This window comes from Parus major, chromosome 5 (assembly GCF_001522545.3).
Source record: "Parus major isolate Abel chromosome 5, Parus_major1.1, whole genome shotgun sequence".
In the NCBI taxonomy this organism is placed as follows: domain Eukaryota; kingdom Metazoa; phylum Chordata; class Aves; order Passeriformes; family Paridae; genus Parus; species Parus major.
In genome coordinates, this window is record NC_031774.1 from 26,655,621 (window position 1) to 26,661,252 (window position 5,632).

A 5,632-nucleotide genomic window follows, 5' to 3' on the forward strand; every position below is an offset into this window, starting at 1 on the left:
ATACAAATTATCACTGAGTTGTGCATAAGCTCAAAGTCTAGGGAAGCTTCTAAGCATTAACATAAAGGGTGAACCTTGTACAGTGATAAATCAGTGAAATAAAATTGCTCTTGTGTTCTGGATAAAATTATAAGAGTAGATTAATGCCTTTATACAGTGTTGCTAGTTCTGCATGTATACTGTGTCCAATAGAGTAGTACTTCTAACTTGAGGTGAGTATCCACTAAAAATTTCTTTTGGAAGGACTGCAGGTATTTAGTAACCTTTCTTACAGACAGGTGCATGCATTCATGCAGTCATCAGCCCTGTGAAATGAGAGAGGATCATTTCACAAGAAATTTTGAGGACTATTTTGACGTGTTTCTCAAAAAAAAATACCAAACAATTAATGGAGATGAAAGAAATAAGTGGAAAATAGTTGGATGGTGACCTGCATTTTGTTTTGGAATTCTTTTTGACCTACATAGCATAATTTGGTTGGATTGAATTCTGTGGGGCAGACTCACTAAAGCAATAATTCTTGTAGTAATGGTTGGATATACTTGTTACAGTATTTGGTATACTTGGGAATAGACCATTATAGGAGGATAAAAAAAGCTTATATTTGGCAAACAGCTGGACTGTTTTTCTTACTTTTGGTTGTACAAACTGACTGTACAGAAATTACTCTATGTCTTCTGAGCTTTCTGGTTATCCTTCTTTGTGCCTTTTCTAGCTCTAACAAACTGTACAAAGTATTGAGAAATTGAGCACATTATAGATTCCTGTGTTGTGGCACAATGCCCAGAGTGTGTCGTCTTTGACTTGTGGTTCAATAGTGAGCTGCTCTCAAATAATTCCCAAGATTTTGTTCTTGACTGGCAATAAGTAATTCAGAGGCTGAAGGTGTACATGCAGTGTTAGGAATTTTTAAAATATGTCAATTTGTCACCATTTTATCTGCCATTTAATATCTTAGGAGTCAGTTTTTCATTTCCCTCTGCCTCTTCCCCTCATCTTCTGAAAATTTCCAAAACAAAAAACAAAACTAAACAACAACAACAACAAAAAAAAAAAAAAAAAAAAAGTGGGGCGGGGAGGGGGAAGATGCATCCTTCTGAGTTCAGTTATGTGGGAAGAATAAAGTTCCATTCCAAAGCTTCTCTGCAGGTTAATTGAAAATGGTCACTGAAACCTTCTGGCACCTTACAATGCCCTTTCAGTAGGTGGACTGAGGGAAGCTTGCTTTAGAGGGGAGCTTAGAGAAAAATCCATTACTTCCGTGTTCCCAATTCTAGTTCTGATGAAATAACATTACATTAGAAATGTAATGTGACTGAAAGGAAATAGTTACAGGCTTTCTGAATTATTGCAAAATAGTTTGATGGAAAGAAAAATCTCACTGGGAAGGGGTTACTAAGTGGCCCTGATTTCTTTCTGCCCATTGCTGGTAGTGGCAAGCAGTGCTGCAGGGACTGGAAAATATGTTATTAAATTTTTTGTATGCAGCACATACACAAAGAATGTGGCTGTCCCTAAAGAGGATAAGAGCTTGATAGTTGCAGTTAAAAATAATTTATTCAGGCTTAGTTAATGCTGCAGAATCTGGTGATCTCTTGTGCTGCTGGCCTCCAGTAAGCTGCAGTATGCAAGGTGTGGCATAGAAGAAATGCACAGCTTTCTGATTGCTCCCCGAATGTGTGCCGTGAATACATTGTATTGGTGGTTCTACAGTGATATAATCTAAGGATATAAGCAATTGGATACAGATATTGTTTTATCTAAGCTATACTAGTCTTAACATGTTAGAGTCATCCTACTCATTAGGAAGAATGAACTCATAAATGTTCCAGTTTAAAGTCACCTCTGTAGTATTTCTTAAAACATTATTGACAAACTGTGTTGGCTTCTGAAACTAGCTATTTTTACTTCTATTTTCAGAGTTCAGAGATGTGCCTGGTATTTATGTTGTGTTTGCACAACAACTATAGGATGACAGCACCAGTGGAAGGATAGCTGAGCATAAACCTCTGGCTGCATAAGTGGCACTTCTACACCTGCATGGAACAGTGTCCGAGACAGTAAATCCTGTTTGATGGCTCAGCCTCTCCTCTCTTGTGCTGAGTTTCGTGCAGCTTTGTTCATCTCTGAAGGTTACAGGAAATGGGACACTTGGCTTGTGGAGTTTGTTTGGGTAACTTGGCCCAGCTCACTCCTCTGGCTGGCCAAACAAGCTGCAGACAGTCCCAGTTTTGTTGTGCATCATGGTGTAGGTAGCAAGTAGGAAAGACTGGTCATGGAGAAGGAAGACACACCCTGATAGATCTGATGTAAAGCCTATTTAATTCTCTAGAATTATTTTTATGGAATGTGGATTAGGTGCTAAATCCTGGGATAGCATTTAAAGGTTTCTTATCTAAGAACACCAAATCTCCTGAGAGGCACAAAACACACCACTTCAGTTCATTTTGCTGAGCCTAAGCAAACCTACTGACTTAAAGTATCAAAATAATGTGCACGTTACAGTTTTTGGTAATTTAAAAATATTCTGGGTCAGACTTGTGATGTGACTACCTAAACTAACCTGAGGAGTGAATCAGGCACTGTCTTGTTTTTGGGTGTAGTAACTTGACAATGTCCTTTAATACTTCTGATGCTAATGGACAAATTACAAGGCTTTATTTATTTGACTTTTTCACTGCATTTTGTTTACCTGTTACACCACCTGCTTTCCTGTAGGAGACACTGCATGCACATCCCTTTTCCTGGACACAGGGACAGTGGCCTGGTTTGGTTACTGACACTGGGTTCTTGTCAGTCTGGATGGCAGGTAGATGTCATCCTACCCTGTCACCAACCACTCGCTGGCTGAGGTGGGAAGGGTTGGGAGGGTTGAGTGGAAAAGAAGGATTTATTCCGTATTAGTGTGACAGCAAAAGTATCCTGCCCAGCTTCCAAAATGCTAGAGAGTATAACCAGGTGAGTTAATGCCAAGGCTAGTGACAAATTGTTTCACCACAGTATTGTTTCCATAGGGCTGTTCTTCAAGCTGTGTCCACTTCCATGAACTTCAGTGAACTTCAGTGAAGTTGGGCTAAGTGGGAGGGCTTGAGACAGGTGGCTAAAGTTTTTTTTCCCCTGCAGGCACTTGGTTGAGATAAATGTTTTGTTTATTCCTGGAGAAAGTTTGGGTGTGTTTTTTGTAGTCTGGAGGAAAAAAGAAAAAATAAAAAAAAATTAACTGTTGATGTGTTATTTTTTCTGATTTAAGGAAATAATCTCTCCATAATAAGCTTGAAACTACTTTGATGACTGAAAACATTGCTATAATATATGAACTTTAAATTTCTTAAAATAAAAAATATCAGATCTTAAAATCATAAGTTTGGTTTTGTAAACAGTTTCCACTGGATAATATTATTTGTTTTGGCTTTTTTAGAGTATTATATACTGAACAACACACACATATTTGTGAAAAGTCAGTTTAAATAAACTGGCTTCCTTGTGATTTAAGACTTAAATGTTTTGTTGGCTTCTTTGGCTCTATAGGCTCTAACTAAAGTGACATGTTATTTGGGACATGCACTATAAATTCTGGGTGGCCTCAAATACAGTTTGTTAATATTTCTTTAAAGATCATTGTATGAAAAAATACTAAACTTTATAGGAATGTCTTGTATGTTTTCCGTCCTTCTCTTACCTGATTGTTCTTGACTAAAAATTCTGGCATGAGAATGCTACCTTATGTGTAGGTGTTCCTCTGATCCTTTTGTTTTGTTTTTCACCTGAAGCTTCATCATCATCATCCCTATAAAATCAGAGTTGGCTGCTGTATGAATAATTTAAGTGTTACAAACAGAACTATGATTTCAAGTGAACAGAGAAAAAGCAGATAAAACACTTGAAAAAATGGCTTTCAAGGAGCATCTCTACCAGTAAAGCAAAGTGAAAATAACTAATAATGCTGTGTATATACCACTGATTTTTTAAAAAAGTTGTTCTCAGATGTAGTTTTGAGATTGTCCCAAGGCTTCCAGCATGATTTCAAAGGTTAAATGATAGTCTGTGCTTGCATGTGTGTGCCCAAATGCTGAAGAGGGACTGTGTGTGTCGGGGTATGTAAAAAGAAGGTCCAAATATAAATCTTGAGGTGTAACCTCTTTGTCCTACTGCTAGGACATGTATTTAGGGTTCTGGGGAAAAGCAGAATGGTACACAATACTCCATCACAGCTATTTATAGATATGATTCTATATAGACAACATATTAAAAAATAGGAGTAATATTATAGTGTCAAAGTCTAGGCCTCTCCCCACCACCCGCCCCCCCGCCCCCCAAAAAAATAAAATAATTAGGAGATGCCAGAACAAAGGTTTTCTTAACAGCTTTAATTCTGCTCCTTTGTCTGGATTACATTATAATTTATCCCAGCAACTGCAAACTGTATCCTTTCTCCCACTGCCCTGCTGCCCTTGTACTTTAGCAGAGAAAATAACACAGAGCAGCAGTGTGATGGTCTTCACCTCCGCTACCTGCTGCAAGTGTGACTTCCAGATGAGGAGCAAATAGTGCAGAAATCCAGCTGCGATCCCTGGGAGTGTTTGGTTGCTGCATCCCAGCACCTTTCTCATGCTGGGTTTTCGTGACTCGGGCAGTTCGCGGGCGTTTTCTGCAGAAAATTCGTAAAGCCAAATACCTCGCACCAGGTTCAGCGAGACGTCAGAACTTCGAGGCTATGGAGGCATAGAGTCACCCGACCTTCTGACAGCTAAATTTAAGGCACCTCGTTCGCTCTCCCTGCCGAAGTGGTTCAGGCGCTGAGCGTTCTCTGCAGGCGCCCCCGGCCGTGCCACGCGGGGGCGCCCCGGGGCCGGGCCCAGGTGCGCGGGGCGGGGGGACGAGGAGGAGGAGGAGGAGGAGGAGGAGGAAGGGCAAAGAGGCAGGAATATGCCGTGCAGGGTTTTCCGTGACCTCAAACGCCTCACGCCCAGAGGTACTCACCGTACGTAATACACATCGAGCCTTAGTCCGGACACACCCGCAGTATCGTATTGTGTGTTTGGGGAGTTAACAGATAAATTAAGCAATGGCTGGGTAACAGGACAGAATTGCATGCACATTGCTCTTAGAAGGTATCCTTTAAACTATCTTTTTGTTTTATTAAGCCCATTCTTTCATAACGAAATACTGTATCTTGGCCAAATTCTACACTTATGGGTTTAAAGAAATGCTGATTCTTTTCAGGTCACAAACTCTTGACACTGACATTAGATAGTACCCCTTCCTCCTCTGCGTTGACTTTGAGAACAGGGTATGAAAATTTGCACAGAAGATCTGAACAGCAACATACATGTTTTAAATGCTCTATATAAGAATAGACAATGTTCTGCTTGAGTTTATATCACTATAAATGCAGAATAAATCTTACTGGCAGAATAAACTGAATTTGATTGTGACAATGTTGGACAACCCTTCCTCCTGTTGAAGGCGACTTTGGCAGAACCAAGCCTTTAGGTTAGAATTGCATATTAAAAATAGGAACAAAACCTGACTGGCAGGGATTTTTCTGTTTGTTTTTAACATCTGTAGCCCAAACCTTCATCCTTAAGGAGACTAAGGCTAGGCCCCTGAATCCAATAACTCCCAGGGTTAC

The 5,632-nt window shown here is 39.8% G+C and overlaps 1 long non-coding RNA gene across 1 annotated transcript; it reads right to left on the minus strand.

The window, feature by feature from the left end:
• Positions 1-1,087: 1,087 nt before the first annotated feature.
• LOC107205468 lies at positions 1,088-4,835 on the minus strand. The gene is made up of 3 exons (XR_001521966.3): positions 4,512-4,835; positions 3,680-3,787; positions 1,088-3,186 (listed from the first exon to the last, which is right to left on the minus strand). It is a non-coding gene; the product is annotated as an uncharacterized LOC107205468 (long non-coding RNA).
• Positions 4,836-5,632: the final 797 nt, after the last annotated feature.